This window comes from Henckelia pumila, chromosome 4 (genome assembly GCF_033568475.1).
Source record: "Henckelia pumila isolate YLH828 chromosome 4, ASM3356847v2, whole genome shotgun sequence".
Taxonomy (NCBI): domain Eukaryota; kingdom Viridiplantae; phylum Streptophyta; class Magnoliopsida; order Lamiales; family Gesneriaceae; genus Henckelia; species Henckelia pumila.
In genome coordinates this window covers 29,037,889-29,056,639 of record NC_133123.1, presented here as the reverse complement: position 1 = coordinate 29,056,639, position 18,751 = coordinate 29,037,889, and the positions used below count along the sequence as shown (strand labels likewise).

Sequence of the window (18,751 nt, the reverse complement as noted above, 5' to 3'; positions counted from 1 at the left end):
TGGTCATTTATGTTATCACATTTCAGTTTTAGCCCTAAAACTTTTATATTTTGAAACTTTCGTCCTATTTCATTGGTAGTGATAATGTAACATTTTACAAGCCAATGCTTCATCAACAGTATATTTGTTCCATTTGAGTACTATGTCAAAAAAATGACTAAAATTACCATAAAAACAAAGATATCAGACTAAAAATTAAAATTTAATGATCGCATGAAATTGAATATTAATTCACAAAATATCCGTTCCAATATAAAATTAACTATTCATAATATGTAATTCTATGGCAAACCAGGAAAGGTACCCAAAATCCAGAAGAAGTTATAATTTGACGAAAACATAATTAAATATCAAATTTAATGAATAATTTTTGTGGTTTTATTTTGAATTACTAAGATAATTTTGTTACATTAGATAATTTTAGTTGATAATCATTTGTCACTGTTTATATTTTACTCCCTCCGTCCCATATATGTTGACCTCTTTGAACTTTCACACAGATTAAGAAAAATGTATTGGAAAAGCAAATTTTATATAAACTTCCTATTTTATCCCTATTTAATGTATTAAAAAATGATTGCACAATTTTCAAGGTGTAGTTAATAGGGGTATATTAGTAAAGAAGTGTAAAAAAATATTACTAAATATGATATATGACTATATATTAGGTACAAACAAAAAAGGAAACGTGGACAATATAATTGGGACAGAGGGAGTATTTCTATATATTGTGGTGGTTAGCGTATTTGTCAAAATTTTTATTTTTATGTGAATTTCTTTTATTGTTTTCTCATGGATGGAAAAATGTAATTTATTTGTCAAAATTTTTATTTTTGTGTGAATTTCTTTTATTGTTTTCTCATGAATGGAAAAATGTAATTTTGATTTTTAAACTATACATGTTCTAATATATATATATATATATATATATATATATATATATATATATATATATATATATATATATATATATATATATATATAAGTCAGGATCGATTTATCGTTGATTGCTGCTCTATTTCTACTGGTGTAGACCTCTGCTGGAATCTTCAGTGGTGAGTTCAGTAGGGTTAGCAATTGAGCTATGGTCTTTCTCGCGTATCTCTGTTAATTGACCAAGAAATGCACTTGTGCAAAAATATGTCAACTAACAAAGTGAGTACTTATCAAATGGATACTGGTTTTTTGTATTTGTGTTCAATAGAAAGTAATCGACACAACAATTTGTTTCCACTGTGGTTGTGCATAAACAGATATGTGGGTGATGTGTATGATATGCATGTATATGGTTGTGTGTGCATTTGAGGTGTCTGTCTAGAATGAATTTGCAAGTTAGGCCTTCAATATCTCTTCTGAACTGATGTATTTTTGAAATAAGATGTCAATGATGTACCTTCACAGAGCATTGTTTGATTTGACCAAATCTAGACCAAGCGGGTTTGTTCTTGATCCAACTAGACTTAGAACTCTCATGTTCTTCATATCCCAATCTACGATGGTAAAGATTATTTGATTGAGATATTGTCAAACTTACATGAATCTTGGGTTCTAAATTTTCATATATCATGTTGGACCTGAAAAATTTCACTTATTTTGAAGTGTTCTTGTCGATCCAGATATGATTGAGTACTTGTCTCAACTGGTTTGCAGTCCTTGTCACCAAATCCGAGACCACTTATGTCTCCAGAAGGCTGTTGGGACTCCTGCATCTCAGTTAGCATGGCTGAGGACTTATTCCAAGTGTTTATCAGTTCAGTCAGCTTCAGATTTTCTAATTTTAACTATTAACTTTCCACTTGTATCTCAACATTTTCATTTTTGATCTTAACAATCTATGCATTAAGATTTAGTATATCTATTGAATTTTTAGTCATGGTGTGTGGCAGATCATTTTGCTTTGCTTTGACTTTCTCAAATGTTAAGCACAATCTTTGGTACTCATTGGTCATTTTGTGTAGTGCATTGACTCATTCTTCTCGTATAAATTCATCTGAGTTAAAGTCATATACCTGTCCACTTGAAGAAAATTGTTCATATGCTTTTTTCATTGGTAGATGTTTGATCATCATTGGCCAAGATACAGCTATCTTCATCTTCAATAGAAGAGCTGGATGAGCTAACTGAACAACAAGATTCTTCAACGAAATCAATCGGTTCAGTTCAACAATCTTTGAGTGAGTCAAGAGGCAAGATTTGTTGACTCGTGCTCTCCTCATCTTCTAGCTTGTAAATGTATTAGCAGCAAAGTTTTTCAATATCTTCACCCAGTGAAGTTTTGATCTGCTCAGTCTCCTCATCGTCGCCTAGCTTGATCAACTGCTGCCAAATGTTCTTTTCAGTAGAACATGTCTCGATGGTTTCGATAATACAGTTGTCCAATGTGTTGTACCAAAATCTCTTTGCAATTTCACTGAATACAACCATTTGAATCATATACAGAGGCGAGAAATAAACCCACTTTTCAGGATCGATTATTGTTGATTGATTGGATATGTTTACTGGTATAGACTATTGCTGGAATCTTCAATGATGAGTTCAGTAGTGTTAGCTACTGAGATCGGGTTTTTCTCGCGTCTCTTTGCTAATTGACCAACAAATGTACTTGTGCGGAAGTAAGTCAACTAACAGAGTGAGTACGCTCATCAAATGGCTACTGGTTTTGTATGTGTGTTTAACAAAAAGTAATCAACACAACAATTTGTTTCTAGATGTTCGAAACTAAACTCTCTTACGTCACCCCTTCTTCCGGTTCTATCAGAAGGTATCACTCTAAAAGTCTTTGAGTATTACAATCCTTTTCAACACCCCACGTCAGTTAGTACTTACCCCACTCCTACAACTGAGACTCCTAGACTCAACTCAGAATAAATCAGCCCTCAATTGATTCTACAATAGTATTTTGGTCAGCACACTCAACTGATATGTTTGCAATGTTTGTTCAACTCAACACTTCACACCATATAATTCTCACTTGATCTGATATGCTTGATGCGTGTGCTGGTGTTTTTCGGTTCCTGATATAATCTTCAATGTGAGCTTTGAACTCTTATACTGAAATTGTATACTGTAAGTGTTTGCAAGTTCTTGATTTTGCCAGATTCTTCTTTTTTTTTTTGCAGCCAATGGTATCTATTTATAGGAGTAAGACAATAGTTATGTTGATTCAAATATGTATCCGTTGGATTGTAATCGTTGTCTTGTCTCTGACATGAAAGTACACTGTAATGCAGTTTCTCAGTCTGAGTGTAGCATGGCACGGAAGTCTTTTTCCAAAGGTTAAAGACTTCGACTGGTTACTTGGTGAGCAACTTCTGATCTCCTCTCTCTTTTGCTTCTGCTATTCTACTCTTGTCCTCACTTATGTTTTGCTTTCTCTGTTGCTTCTGCTCTTGTTCTGCTACGTTGTTTCTGCTCTTGTTCTGCTTTCCAATTTGTTGATGTGCAAATTTGTTTGTCAAACGCCAAAACTCATATAGTTGATTTCCTAACAGCGTGCATCAAATGATTATTACGTGTCAGAGTAATTTTTTTTCAAGGAGAAATTACACTTATTTTATTGAACTTTCTCAATTATAAATTATTTGAATATTATTGTCTACTCTCAATTAATGCCTATCTACTTCATTTTATCACAATAGTTTTTTTAATATATTAATTAACCGATTTTGAATTGTCATTTAGATTCACTTACTTTTTGTGTCAAACACTTATATACATAATTTTGAAATTATTATGTACATTTATTTTAATTACATTATTTTTTCAAGTGTTTTAATTAAAATAAATTTTTTTGGCATTATCTACGTTATTAATTAAAATGGATCAAGAACTTTAGACTAGAGAGCACATTTTTTTAAAAAAATTATTATTATCTTACATATTTATTATATTAGCATAATATATTTTAGGGGAAATTATTATTTTCCTGTAAGTTGGATTGTTTTGATTTTTTTTATATTACTTGTTAAAGTTGAATTTCATCATACAAGTTTTTTTTTTTTTTTTTTGCTTTTTTGTTACTTGAAATCATTAAATACATTAGAGAATGTTTATTTGACACCGATGTTATCTTACATTTCTAATGTGATAAAAATGAAGCTTATGTTTCACATTAAAAAAATTAGGAAAAAGTACAGTTTTAGTCCTTATACTTTCACATCAAAACATTTTTGGTCCTTAAACATTTCAAAGCAACACTTTTATTCCTTAAACTTTACAAATTACAACACATTTAGTCCTTATAGTTTTTTATGATTAAATATATTTTTGGGGACTAATTTATTATATTTTTAAATTATAGACCTAAATAAATAAAAAAAACATGAAAAATAAAAATCATAATATCTACAATACAAACATTTTTTTGAGTAACATAATTATTCTTTTTTATGATGTTATTATATGTAAATAAAATTTATTACGATTTTTTTATTAAACATAAAATATCTACTTTAGAATATAGATGTTTTCATAAAAATAATCGAATATGTTTTTAAAATTAAATATCTTATAAATATTTTAATATGCACATTTCTTAATGTATTTTATAATAATTTTTTAAAATAAAATTTATTTAATATCTTTGATACTAAATAACTGATTTGATATCAAATTTAATTAAGTATTTACTTTTATTTAATAATAAGATACGAACTAGATAAATTTTAATTTTCTTAAAATATCAAATATAAATATGTAATATATATAATTATTTTTGTAAATATTAAACATCAATAATAAATTAAAACGAATAAAAAATACATATGGTATACAAATTAATCTTGAAAGTTGAAACTCTAATTTTAATTTTAGTTTTTAATTTTTTTAAAATTTTAAAATAAAGATAAAACATTTTTAAAAAAAATATAGTTTCATTTACTATTTTTATGTTTTTTCTTTTCACAATATTTTATTATTAATTTTATTCATTTTTAGACCCTAAAATTTAATAATATCATAAATTAGTCCTCACAAATATATTTAACTATAAAATAAATGGCAAGAACTAATTTTGTTACCATTTTTAAAGTATAAGAACTAAAAGTGTTTTGTTGAAATGTTTAGGGACCAAAAGTGTTTTGATATGAAAGTATAAGGACTAAAAATGTATTTTTTCCAAAAATTTACCTAAAGTAAATTAATTTTGTTACTTTGTGATTTTGGTCCTTCATATTTTCATATTTCAGTTTTAGTTTAGTATGCTAAGATTTTTAGCTATTTTAGTTCATTTTCGTTGAAATGGTGTTACATTGTATATGATAGCATGCAATTTTCCCAAACAAAAATAAGGAAAACAACAAAATTTTTCCTTTTATTTTGATGTTTTGAGGATAATTTTGCTTTATTTTCTTTTTATTTTTTAATTTCGATGAATTTTAATGTGTAATATAAAATTTATTTCAACACACGTGCTATGTAAAAAAACCACCGATTTCAAATAAATCATATTCTATATATTTAGATGTTTCAGGCAAAAAAAGACAAAAAATTAGAAGTTATTTGATAAAAATCATATTTTTACAAGCCACATAACTAAAAATCAAAATAGGCTAACTTATAAAACTAGAATTGTAATTTTTTCTTATCTTTAGTGTTTGAGTTTATTTCCCTTATGTTTAATTTTGAAACTTAAATCTATAATGAACATTATAATTTTTCACTTATTGATTTTATATCTTTTTGTTTAGTTTGAAAATAATGTCTATGACCAACATCAGTCAGATATCCGTAAAATTTATTGGATGTTAATTCATAACCATATATATAATTCTATGTTCATCGCACGTGCACCTTCCTAGTATCTAAAATATGTCACATACAATTATTATTAAGTAAATGTGTGAATTTATCTTGAAAATTGATATTTATTTTCACAGATACCAGTTAAACATAAAAATTTTAATTATAGCGAAGTATGACTTTGCCATGTACAAATTTATTTTGTCGAACTTATTTCTATCTTTAATCATTTTATTTATCAAAAGTTATTAGTCGCACCACTAGTGAGGCGTAAATCTATTTTGCTTGTTTAAAATTTAACTATGCAAATTCTTTTTTTTTTTTTTTTAAGAAACTATGCAAATTTTATTCTCTATGTAATGGTCCCTTCGTTTATGCTGCCGGCAACTACCAGGCATTGCATTTAATATTAAACACTGCCCAGAAAAACACATGCTTCTCTGATTATAACTTCATTTATTTAGTTCAAAAAAAAAACTTCATATATTAAATAAAACAAAAAAACAATGGATGCAATCAGACAAATTCATCATTTCAGACACCTTTGTCAAGTTTTATTTTAAAAAAATTGTGGCGGTACTTTCAACGTAAAATGATACTTATTGCCCAGCAAATACATAGTTTAATCATAGTTGATTCAGAAATTACTAAACAGCACCAGGGCTGAACAAGAATTCTTGGCATCAGTCGCTAAAACTTTAGAGATGATGCACTTGAAGTTATGATAGACGCAACATTTGCCACGAAATAGGCTTCAAATCCAGAATAATGTCATGGAAAGAAAATAAAATACAAGACATCAAACCGGACTCAACATCTCGAATCACTCAAAATTTCAATATTTTTGTACCATTCTTGGTTCCTTGTACTTCGAATGCGAACATAAACTTGGCTAACCACCTCATCCACCAATACACTAGAATTTTTATCGCCTCTTCTTCCTCACCCGTTATTACATAGAGTTCTCGATGACAACGTGTCTGATAACCAACAATGAAGTATAAACAATGCGTAGCAATGGATTCAAACAATCAACCTGAATATAAAATGATACACTCTTCAATTAGCTGTTTGCATGATCAAGTAATCAGTCACAGAACTTCTTTGGTTATCTGTCTTATCAAACCAATGGGGATAAAAAAAAATACCAGATTTTCCCCACCACATACCTGAGCAATCAGAGGATATGTCAAACATGGTTCTCCTGTGCGTGCCTTTTGTTGCCTCTTTCTGAATAATCAAGCCTCCTCACTCTGTTTCTATCCTCCGAATACTCCTGGTGATTTTGTTTATGGGATCCTGATAAATGATAAGTGGCTGTTTTCCCTCCTGTGGCTTTTCCAAAGGGCTATTAGCTTTCCTCTTGCGAATGCTTGTCCTAGGTGACCGATCATCATCAAATGATTCGACTTCTCCTTCCTCCACAGGATCAAAATCAGCTCCATGTGATGATTGCCCTTTAGTCGATTGGTAATGACCATCTCTGGCCTCATATGGTAATTTGACGGGTTGAGAGCTCTCATGGTCCGGTTTAACTGAAGGTTTAGACCAGCTTTGCTTTTTCCTTTCGTGCTTACTCTTTTCACTCTCGCCAGGAACTTCAACGTCCTCCAGTTCCCTCTCAAGCTCATCCATTTGGTCCGTTTTATGAGTAATGTCGCCACGGGCCTTCCTCCGCTCCAAGGCTGCTTTGACCTTCTCTCTGTCAAATTTTTTTATAGCATCTTGAGGCGACTGGACGACTGCACCATCCTTGTTAGACAAATTTCTGCCCTGATATTTATCGTTTGGTTCTACTGGATCCCTCGTTTCAATCCGACCAGAATTCCCTTCTTGATCCTGCTTTCCATGTCCTTCACTCCCAAACCTTGTTTTATTCTGGACATCCTCTGCGTTCAAAGCACGAGGTGTTGATTCCAGTTCATGCTTCTCAGTATCATTAATATCATGATCTCTTCTGCGCTCTGAATTGCTACTTTTTTGGGATCGTCCATTTTCATTGTTTTGCATTTGAGTAGTTCTAGAAAGCCCACTGTGATCATCAGAAGGTGGCGGATCCAGAAGTGATCTTGATTGTGCTGGCTTCGATGAAACTGCCTTTGCAGTAGCACCACCATGGGAATTGGTAACATGCTCTTCAGTAGGCGGGCCTTTTGATGGAGGTCTTTGAGCCCCGCCAGCACTCCCTTCGGCTTCACAAGCCTGAGCTGGTGGCACTCTGTTTTGTTCATAGAGTTCTAACATCTGATTACTAACCTCTGCAAATAACAAAACATCCAGTCAAAGAGAAATATTTATAAAGTGGAAAAAAGTTTGGTGAATTATATTATATCCCATTGCAATCAAGTGCATTATCCTAGAACCTCCCCTGATTCCCCTTTAACAAATTATAACCTAAAAAATCAAATTCAACTAGAAGCACCATCTTTTCGAACATTCGTTGTGTTCTAGAGAGGTGAGGTGAGACCTAGTCCATGCTAGCATGATGTTGATGTGCAAGCTACCAAAGGGAAGGCACCAACCCTCCAATTGGCGGGGGGTGACATCAAACTCCTGCCACCAAACCTTCTCGCCATCAGATGGGAGCTTTACTTTGAGGAACTTGGCAGCAAGGAAAATAGCACCAGCTGCAATATGGTGGGGCTTAAATTGCAAACATAGAGATGTCCGGAGCCTGCGTTCCGTGTTCTCAGGTCAAATGCAGGAAGAATTGCCATGGATAGGATATTATCATGACTAATCTAAATAATATATCATACCCATCGTTGACAAAGTTCCATGCAACTTGAGCTAGAGCATTTTGAGCAACCTGAAATTTCTTAATTGCCTCGACAAGGGGTTTATATGGATGCTGTAAATTAAGATCAAAACCAAGCGTTGCCAGAACAACCCTTTCCCCCTGTAAAATAAGTTCCTTTTGTTGCTCATATACCTCCTGTACCAGGATTAAACATAAATAACTGTCTTATAAAAGACACAAAACACCTCATCACAAAATACAAATATGGAAAACCAAAGAATGCAGATTGCACACTTGCAAAAAGTTTTCCAAATATAGGCATCTTCTGAAGAACAATGAGTCAAAAGCAGATGCAAACAAACAATCAGGTTCAACCAGTTGAATTCAACCATAGAGTAGCTCCAGGAACAAAATAACGTCACCTTCTGTTTGATCCTTTGCATGGCTGCAGCATCCTTCTTATGAATAATCTCGTAAGACACAAGAATTACATCTTTTAGAGGACGAGGAGTTTCTTCAACCTTACCCGCCAGAAACATGCATACTGTCGCAATGGTCTGCAAAGCAAAAGGGAAATAAGACCCGATCTGTTATCACCTTTACAATAATGTTGTTGAAGAAAGTGAAAATATACAGATGATTCAACTGAATATGCACATTTCCACAAGAAATTTTTTCACATTGCGTATCTATATAAATTCATTTTTTGTACTTTTTCTCACTGTTTACATATCTTTTTGGCTTCAAATAACGTGTTCGAATATCATAATCAAAAATCTCCCTTCATATGGAAGAAACTCAATAAACAAGGCACATGCACAGCCAGATTCATCTAGTCATGACAACCACCCACAAAGACAAGTCACCACACACCAAATAATCCAAAGAATTTAGTTTTAAATCCATAATAAGATCACGGTTTCTCACTTCGAAAACTAGAACACTCTGTTACGGACTCTACATGATTCACATTTCCCAAAAAAACCAACGTAACCTGGAGGATAAGATACACCACCCCATCTAACTTGAAGATATTGATGAGCTTGACACGATCACCTTAGAAATTATTACCGGTGGAAAAACATTTGAATAAGGTAGCCATAATACTTTTGGAGATGAAATTTCATGGAGGCAAAACCCCACCAGATACAACTGCCATTTTCTATACAAACTATAGCGCACACATTAAATATAATCAGCTGTTAAAAACTCCATATCATACTATAAACTGCCATCATGAGAAGGAGGCCTAAAAACAAAACCATTAAAAACACAACCACCATATCGTGTTCCTTTATCCTTGAAAATCAACACCAACTTAAAGTATCCCTGATTCGAGAATCCATGACTTCCAGAACAGAACAAACAATTTTTTAGAAAGATTCTGAAGAAAGAAGAACTTCATATCCAAAATCAGTTCACGAGATGATAATCTTGTAAACATTATGTTATGTATAGTCATTCTCAGCCGGATCAAGTTAGTATGGAAGTCCTCGACTCCAGAACACGATAAGATCAAAGGGAGCATAAACTAACTCACCCTCCTATCATTCTTCACGTGGGACTGACGAAGGAAGAACCGATGACAAAATATAATTGCCGTAGCAATAGTGACCTGAGGCCTGCAATCATGAAACATCCAGCATAAAAATCAGAAAAAATTTATAGCATTTTAAATTCATATGCTTCGACGGAAAAACTAAAGTGCAGTTAACAACCAAAAAATGGGATAGTGAACTAAATCAGTATGTCAAAAGATTCTAATGATCGCCAATAGGGGGCATCTGCCAGTTAAGGCTGTCATGCTTAGAAAAACCACTGTTATGGTAATGTACTTGAAAATTATACGCTTCAAAAAAGTAGCCCCAAAAAAACAGACTGTAGAGACAAGTCAACTCCCTTTCATTATCAGATATAAGAACCATTGGATCTGTAGAGTTGCTACAGTTCCACAGGGACAAGGGTATAGTTTCTAAGTCGAAAAAAGATAAGCTGGTTGATGACAGTGGTTTGAGTTTTTGAGCAAATATCTTGAAACATGATAAGAGCAGGCTGGCAATCGAAGATAGTTCCTGAAATGGATGGTCATATAGAATGATAAGAAGAAGATGCTAAAGACCAACGGCAGTGGCACAAGCCTGCATATTCTTAGTGGGCAAAAGTTTTTTTTTTTTTGATAAGAAACATAATATATTAATTACTATAAAATGATGATGTACAATATGCGGACAAGTGATCCGCCATCGCCGAGAAGGCTATCATGATCCTAACTTTCGTAATCCTATCCCTATCAACAAAATGCAAACGCCCAGTCTCTTAATAAATCCGAAATCAAATCATTCTTGAAATGTACATGAGATCTTATCCACGTAGAAACTTTGATTTTGATCTTTTCCCAGCATTCGTCGATCGACTCTTCCAGATCTTCAAACATTCTTCTATTTCTCTCCAGCCACACTGACCAACAAACGCCATGAACGGCCACCGTCCAAAAGATTATCCCTTTCTCACCCAGAAGATGTCCAAGATCTATAGCAAATAAGTCTTGCGCTGATCTCGGAGCCGAGGTTATCTCTGTCAAGGCCCTTGCCCAAAGCCCACTCGTGAAGGTACAATGAATGAACATATGATCTTGCGTTTCCCTCTCTTTCCGACATAGCACACACCAATTGGGGCAAAGAGCACAAGTAGGCCACCTTTTTTGCATCATATCCGAGGTCGGCACCTTCCCCAACACTGCGGTCCATGAGAAAACTTGAACCTTTGTTGGAACCGGAGCTTCCCAAATGACACTGAATAATGAGAAAATAGGGAAGACACTACTCGGAAAGAAAGACTCGAAGAAAGATTTGACTGAAAAGACACCTGAAGAATCCCCATCCCACACTTTTATGCCGTCCACCCCTTCAACCAATCTCATCCTATCTAAAACATCTATCAAAGCATTTAACTCATCTAATTCATCATCCCTCAGAACCCTTCTAAGATGTAGATCCCATGATTGAGAGGAAGAATGATTTCCAAACGAGGCAAAAAAAGAGAGGTAAATTATGAACCGACGAAATCTGATATAAGGACGGGAACAAATCCCGAAAAGAAGAATTCCCTGACCACCTATCTTCCCAAAACCTGACATTTGTTCCCCCTTTAACCACTGTCCTCACTAATTGGTGAAAAGTCAAGTAAGATCGAGAAATAAATTTCCATGGACATCTGAATGTGACATTTTTCGCTAACCCCGCATCCCATCCGTTTTCTTGTAACCCGTATTTACTCAATATGACTCTTTTCCACACCGGTTCATCCTCAACATATAACCTCCACCACCATTTTCCCAACAAAGCCCTATTCCTCAAACAAATATTCCCAATGCCCAACCCCCCCTCTCTCTTTGGGCTTACAGACCTACTCCCAAGCAGCCAAGTAACAATGTTGGTCGCCATCAGCCCCATCCCAAAGGAAATCCCTCATTATCTTCCCCATCGCCACCGCTATGCCCTTGGGTACCCGGAATAAAGACATGAAATACATCGGCATCGCATTCAGAACTGCAGCGATCAAGGTTAACCGCCCCCCTTATGACAAAAACGCCTCCTTCCAATAGCTATAACACACCCAAGTCTCCACTCAGGTAAAGTTATGCAATGTTACGGTGGCACCTTGCAAAGCATTGGACTAACTAACATAATCAATTTCAAAGGGCATGGGCATAAGCCGTGTGGACACAAAAGGAATTTAAAAAGTAAAATTTCCTTTTCCCTTTATCCTCGTGATAGTTAAAGAGATAGAAGCAAGAATTCTTACCTATATCCTAACTAGCATATGCATTGTTCCCTTGCATGGATATTTTACATTAGATGTACGCCATAAAATTTACATGACATAAACTCACAACCTTAAACAATAAGAATAGCAAGAAAACTTATGCACGCAAATAACAAGTAATCACCATGCATATATACAATCCATTGGCATAAATCTAATGCTATAAAAATACTTCACATGGTACCATAGATGACCATCATATCACTTCAATCTCAAAATATCACTACGGCCGAAAAGCCATTGTGTGATGTTTATGCTGGCAAAATGAACACGAATTCATATGCTTCTTAAAATAAAACAAACAAAATGAGGAAATGAACAAGATAGAGATTATTTAAGAACTTCCAATCTCCAAAGAAAAAACTTACACTTTAAGTCTCATGCCTAAATCTTGTAAGAATGTGCAATACGACTTCCGCAGGTAATTTTCTTTCTTCAAATCAATTCCATCTCGTCTAGAAGGGGAATTTTCTTCAATTTCTTTCCTAGAGAAATACCATTGCCCACCACTTTCTTCTGGTTTTTCCTGAGAAATCTTAGAATGTCCTTCAGGTGCTCCACGATACGAGGGCTCACCAGACAAGAGGCCAGCCATTTGAAACTTTGCTTACCCACAGAGTTTAGACAATGCCAGATGATGACTTGTGTGTTAGCAAGATATGTTCAGATAACAGTCATCCATCAGCATCTGCAGGTTAAACTAGATTTTAGTAGATTAAAAAGTGGTGCACCAGATTAATACAGCAGTTAATCATGTGACTTTCAAGAAACTCGAATTTTTAAAAAAGAGAAAAAAGGAAAAGGACATTAATAAAGAGATTGAATCATGAAACCCTCAAGCACTCTGTCACAATCAATATTCAAAAGAACAAGCAAATTGTACTCTGGTAAGCACCAAATTTGTAAAGTGAAACATAAAGCAGACCATAAGCTAAACAACGTGTTATTTTTTCTCTCTTTTCTTTTTTTTTCTTTTTTGAATGGATCTAGACAGCAAAAGCAAGATTGAGGGGAAAAAAACAATTAATTTGAAAACCTTCAAGCAAGAACATGATTTTAAAGCAATCGCACTTTGTTTAAACAACTAAAAGTTTGCACCTAGTGCTTGCAATAACATGAATTTATGTCTGAGATTCTCAGTACAATCCATCAAAAATATTGATATAGCAACTTTGGAAAACTTAAAAGGTTTTTATTACTATTTTCATATACTCGTGATGGCTACCATGTGTCAACATAAAGCTTCTTCATTAAAATTCTGCCAAAAAAAACCCTAGTTACATAATTTGATTAAAAATTAGTTATATAAGGGTGAGAATGAGAGCAATAGCTCATATTTTAAATTTAGCCTTGACATTCACCAAAATATTGAAAAAATTTGTCCAGCTAGTTGATTTCAAAGGTTCAATATTCATGCTCCAGCTGCCCACCTTAGCCAGTAGAATTCAAACAGATAGGAAAACATATACGTCTACTAGTTATGCAAGTTAATAAATGGAAACAAAAAACTACAAGAAGTCCTTAATTCGGTCAAGTAAAACATGCATCCTCAAGACCTAAGCACCAAGAACTGATATGTCATTTATGAAGCTTACAGTTTCACCAATAAACTAAACCAAACTGAACAAAAAACTACAAGAAGTCCTTAATTCGATCAAGTAAAACATGCATCCTCAAGACCTAAGCACCAAGAACTGATATGGCATTTATGAAGCTTACAGTTTCACCAATAAACTAAATCAAACTGGGGTAAGAACGCAGAGTAAAATAAATGAACCCATACTATGTTGCATGGATACGGGTACGAGTATCGTATCGGACACGACACGGATACGGCGATATGGCAAATTTTAAAAATATAAGACATGATACCGCTAGGATACGACGAATATTAAATAATATAAAAATATTAAATATATATAAATTTAGTATAGAAATTAAAAATCCTAGAGTAGAAAACCATATTTCAATCATAATATCCAAAAGCAACAATTAAGAAAATACATCCCAAAAGCAAAAAATAATCTGGGCAGTGGGCCGGCACTAATTTCAGAAGGGAAATAAGAAAAAAAAACGTTTCAAAAACTGAAGTGCAGCAGTAGGCGACGGCGAGCAGAGGGGAGCGGCGGCGAGAGGCGAGTGGCGGGCCGCGGCGAGGGACAGCGACTGCCGAATGGTATTGGGAATTTGGGATGACTGAACGATGATGATAGAAAGACGCACTGGAAGAAAAATAATCGAAGAAGAAAGACTACTAATTAGGGCTTCTTAGGCCCAATTAATTTTAGTATATTTATTAAATAGTCCTTATAAGTCTTATTGCTTTCAATTTAACCCGAAAAATTTTAATTTTTTTACCATTGAGGCCAAACGTATCGGAAACGTGTCCTAGCCGTATCCGACTGGTCAAACATAAAAAAAGTCAAGGACACGTTTTTTGCCGTGTCCGACACGCGTATTTGCATATCGTATCCGTATCCGATACTTCTAAAAAAAAATATGCAGTATCCATGCTACATAGAATTTAAGAAACTGTGAAATAATAGAATTTTGTACATTTCTGTTGACACAGAGTAGTCTAGGGGTGTGCAATCAGTCTATTCGGTTACCGACCGAACTGAATAGACCTAAAACTGATTTAATCGAATTAATTTCAGAAAACCGAACCGACCGAATTAGCTAAAAAAACCGATTGAACCGAACCGATTTTAAAATCGGTTAATTCGGTCGGTGACCGAAATAACCGAATTTTTAAGTAAAAAATGAGAATTTTGACATTTTATTTTTTAGAAAAATTCCTTTAACTCTTTAGCAGAAGTGCAGAACTACAGCTCCTATATTGTGCAAATATGCAATCCCAAAAGAAATAAATGTTTCTTTTGAAATTAAAATGCTGATAATATACAAATTGACAGCAAAAAACTTGTGAGCTAGCAGCTGAAAAGTGAACATTCCTATAATCTAATTAACGTGGAGACCATTCCACTGAACACATTCGATAACGATGTGGTTCGGATACTAAATGCAGTAGTTCCATAACTTAAGAAAACATAGTCGCACAAACATAATGTCACACAGTATTTACCTTGAAGAATTTTCGATTAAGAAGATGAAAATCGCACAGATGCAGTTGCTCAGTCGTACGCAGAACAGAACAAGGGTGGAAAAAGAGCATAAATCAGAATTATGCTAGGAGCAGACAAATTATACTGGGTTCAAAAGTTTGGCCCATGTATGAAAATTGGGCTTCCCTGATTTTATTCTGATGGCCCATATACAAATTATTTTTAATTAAATATATATACTTAATCGGTTAATTCGGTTTAACCGAATTTTCAAAATTAAAACCGAAACCAGACTAACCGATTTAATCGATTTTTTAAAACTTCAAAACCGAACTACCGAATAGACCGAACCGAATTTTCGAAAAAAATTGGTTCGGTCAATTTTTTCGATTTAACCTTGCACACCCCTAGACACAGTAGGTTACATAATACACAAATTTACAAACCCATAAATACATACTAATCTTTTTAGATACAAAAACAAAGAACTACAACACTATCACAAATTAGCAACAATGATAGGTGCTGCATTTGATTAACTCTTGTATGCATCATTTGTACCAAGAAAGTCACAGATACACAACAAATCTTCTGTTCAGTTTCCCCTGCATGCTTTAAAGATATTTAGCTATATTACCTTCAGTTCTTTTTCAGTGGCTATATCATGAGATGGTATAAGCTTTCTGATTCTTTCAATAGGATCATGCTCCTGGGGAAAAATAAAATCAGTTAAAATAAAAGTACTTGGTTAATCGAAGGTAGACATCCCTGACTCTTTGGTATCTGGATATCAATCACATACTAAATAGTGTTGAATGTTGTTTTTGGCACCTTGATACAGAATAGTACAGTTTACCAGTTTACTTTTAATGTGGGACATGAAGACTTAGGTGCATCACAAGATCATGTGGAATTGTAGAACTAAAATATGAGTTACCGCAGCTATTCGTGGTTATATCCATAATTGTATAAGGCTAAGGCATATGAGGGCATTTTTATCCGTTGGAATCTTTTTATGCATAAACATATGTTCTTCATTTATCTATTGTTGCAATAGAAAACATATATGGAACTCCCGAAGCAGAACAAGTTCTGAACATACCAAAATATATCCCAACAAGAAGAACATGTAAAACTCAAATCAAAAGAGAAACATAACTAACGTTTAAAGAAAAGGAAACATTGGCATTTATTTGTAGTTTCTTGGATCGAAAAACAAGTAAAGCACAAAGTAAAAAAGGAAAACCCGAATTGATGTTAAAAAAAGGGCATCCCGAATTCATGTAAAAAAAGAATGAAACATCTTCCAAACATGTAAAACCTAAATTGAAACCAAAATAGAGAGATTCGGACCTTTTCCTTTCGAAATATGGTGTTGGCGTCGGTTCCGGCGGTGGTGAACGGCTGGAGATGCAAATCGGCGGTGGTGGGCGGCTGAAGAAGAAAGGGATCGAAGCAGCGTAGGTTTTTCTTTTCCCGCGACGAAGAAGAAAGGGATCGATGTTGTGTTTTATATTTTTACCAAGTGTTGAAAATGTTAGAAAGAAAGTAAATTTAATCCGGTTCTTCTATTTACTTCATCAATTATAATTAAAAATTTAATTTTTTTTACTTTTGACTTCATCAAAATTAATATGTCGAAATAAAATACTATTCAAAATTATTAGTGAAGCCCGAATTTTTTAAAATCCAAAGTAAAAGGTGCATTTTTACTTCGCCTGTGTTATTGCCAAGTTCCGACTTGTACATGATCCGTGACTTTGATGGAGTTGTAGGGGCCAATTTTTTCATGGTCCATGGCTATGGTTTACAAGTGCATGGGCCAATATCTGCATGTCTCGTGATTCTCATGGACAAGTGGGTGAACAATAATGTTAAATACCATAAGCATACTAAGCTTCATTCCTCAAAAGCTTTCTGAACAAGTTTTCTTCACATATTTTTTGAAGCTTTCATTCCTCACAATTCAAGAAGAATTCATTGAAGCAGTGGGTTATTTTATTAGGAATCTTTCAAAGGCTGGTTTTGTTTTCTCGAGTGCATGTGTGTGGTCTGCAAATTCAATTCAGAAGTAAATGCGTTGTTTTGTTCATTTTTTTGAAAGAAGTTGTTTTTCATTTCAAATACATTTACATTTCAAAATTAATTTTCCGCTCTCAGAGGTAAGAAGCGTTCATTGAAGCAGTAGATTATTTCTTATTAGGAATCGACCATAAGATGTGGATGCGTTTGAATGAATAAAATGCAAAAAAGGGGCCCTTAAATTATCGAGTCGTGTTGGAGAATATTTGATGCAAATTAAACAAAGCTTTAACTAAGTGTGTTTCGAAATTATAATATTTGAAAAATAAAGTAGCTAGGTAAGATATTTATTATTATTAAATGTTTTACTATATTTGTGGGGACCTCGGGTTACTAATCTCATTTTAGGGCAGCTAATGATTAATTAAACAATTAATCAAACAATTAAAGAATAATAAATCAAGAGCAGAATTTTTTTTTTTTTTTAAATTTCAGAGCCTCGCTCGATCGGGCAAAGTCAGCCGATCGAGCGAGCAACAATATCAAATTCTCGGGTCTGCAGCACAAATTGCCTCGCTCGATCGGGTAAAAGCTACCGATCGAGCGAGCAATAAAATCGAATTCTCTGCCCATGAAAAACAGGCCTCGCTCGATCGGTAACTTTTACCCGATCGAGCGAGCCATCTTTTGCTCGAATTCTGCTGCTGATCTTTGCTGTCAAAATGTGGAACCATAGCATGATTTCTCAATCAAATTCAAGTCTAAACATATAATAAATTCTGAGAACATGCATACTTTCATATACTAAGTTCCTATCATCAAATCATACATCTATTACATCAAATGAATAGCTTAAAAGATATAAAACTACAAGCTATTCAACATAGCATAAACAACTTTAAGTCTTAAGTTCTTGCTATGTTTGATGCTATCACTATACCATGCTTTAACTTATAAACCGAGTCCACACTTGCTACATCTCTCTCCCGAGCTATCAATGTCGTCTCAGACCAGCTCCTGCCCCATCTGTTGTGATGCACACATACAAAACAAAACAACAGCCGGATAAACTCCGGTGAGAAATCATTCTTAGTATAATCGACATATAAATGCGTTAAATAAATTCATATCTACTCTAAACATGTCAACTCAAGAATAGAGTAAAAATAACGCATATATCGACTCAAATTTCAAATCAAGACTTCAATTTATATAGCACGCTTATCTCAAAAATTGATTCTTATCACTTCATTGTCATCAAGATTCGTAAGCGATCTTGACATGGATATCCATCTATCGTCGTCTCATCAGACTCGAAAATAAGGTCCATCTGACCTTGGCATTAGAATCAATTCAATAT

At 33.9% G+C, this 18,751-nt stretch overlaps 1 pseudogene; it reads right to left on the bottom strand.

Moving 5' to 3' along the window:
* Positions 1 to 6,355: 6,355 nt before the first annotated feature.
* On the bottom strand, positions 6,356 to 16,877 carry LOC140861342 (cyclin-T1-3-like; annotated as a pseudogene).
* Positions 16,878 to 18,751: the final 1,874 nt, after the last annotated feature.